Source organism: Acomys russatus, chromosome 2 (assembly GCF_903995435.1).
Source record: "Acomys russatus chromosome 2, mAcoRus1.1, whole genome shotgun sequence".
Classification (NCBI taxonomy): domain Eukaryota; kingdom Metazoa; phylum Chordata; class Mammalia; order Rodentia; family Muridae; genus Acomys; species Acomys russatus.
The window spans coordinates 31,120,969-31,121,642 of NC_067138.1; positions in this window are offsets into that span (position 1 = coordinate 31,120,969).

A 674-nucleotide genomic window follows, 5' to 3' on the forward strand; every position below is an offset into this window, starting at 1 on the left:
TGGTCTTTAGTTTGTTTACATAATCATGCCATCTGTGAACAGAACTGAAAATCTTGCTTTTCAATCGTGTAATTATTTTTTTTTTACAAGTTTTTTATGTTAATCCATAAACTCCTACCCCCCAATCACATTTTCATTCTATTTGACATGGGTTTAAATGCTTATTGTTTCACTAGTTACAAGAGATAAAATTTGAAGTTACCGTGACGCTAAATAATTTAGGTAGACAATTGCTTGCATGCTGCTGATGTCTTATTCTGTTACCAGGAAGCACTCAGGTAATGGGCTCAGCCACGGATTGTTGCAGATATTGTCAATGTCGCAGATTAATGCAGACCAAAACCATCCCTGTGTTTTCGTATCAGCGTCACCAACTCTGGGAAGTCACAGTGTGTGTTTTTAAGATTAGAATGTGTCTTTTTTTCCCCCACCCAATAACCGCGAGTCTCCGACAGCAGCCAATGAGCATTCACTCTGGGAACAAAGGGTAGTAAAAGGCGGCAGGGGCTCCCAGGGAGACTCCGCGGGAGCCGGGTCTTGGGCGGATTCGCAGAAGGAGGCTGGGCCCGGAGGTCGCGCGGGCGGCGCCGCGTTGTCATGGGGACGGCGCCTGCGCATGCGCTTGCGCGGCGGAAGGCGGGGGCGGTGATGACGCGCAGGGCGGGCCCAGCTGT